Source organism: Anarrhichthys ocellatus, unplaced genomic scaffold, assembly GCF_004355925.1.
Source record: "Anarrhichthys ocellatus isolate YVR2014 unplaced genomic scaffold, GSC_Weel_1.0 scaffold1525, whole genome shotgun sequence".
In the NCBI taxonomy this organism is placed as follows: Eukaryota; Metazoa; Chordata; class Actinopteri; order Perciformes; family Anarhichadidae; genus Anarrhichthys; species Anarrhichthys ocellatus.
In genome coordinates this window covers 2,949-3,601 of record NW_022281499.1, presented here as the reverse complement: position 1 = coordinate 3,601, position 653 = coordinate 2,949, and positions in this window count along the sequence as shown.

Genomic DNA, 653 nt, shown 5'->3' with positions numbered 1-653 from the left:
ACACACACGCGCACACACACACACACACACACACACACACACACTTTAATAACACTTGTTTTACCGTATCATTGTTTGTTTACCGTATTTATATTGTACATTTGTCATTTTTAAATGATGTCTTTCACTATTGCACAATGTTTATTGTCACGCACCAATCACTGAGTTACATTCCTTGTATGTGTAACGGCAATGAACCATTTAAACATAAAAACACGTTAAAAATCTTCACGTGAGTAAATATTTAGCAGCCAAATCAAATAGTTTTCAGGATATTCAACCTTTGTTTCTTTATAACACATTTAATACTCGACTTGTGTCTCTACAGGGTTTGTATAAAGGTAATAAAGTAGTTCATAAATATGAGATATGAGTTTACAGATAACTACAGTCGCTCTCGTCATAGTGGAGGTTAGTTTATGAGGTTTTGTCGGTTTCACAGATCCCATGCAGATGTGTCTTCTTGTCTGTAAAGATTTAAACCCCGACAACGAGGAAAGCTGGTTTAAGGTTTTACATTTCTGAAACTCTGCAGAACAGCGAGCAGCAGAAGGAGCCTGGAGGCTCCGTGGGAACCGAAGGCACGCAAACACTGGAGGCTCCGACCTGAGATGACCTGCAGCTGTCAAACACACATCACATCCGATAACCAA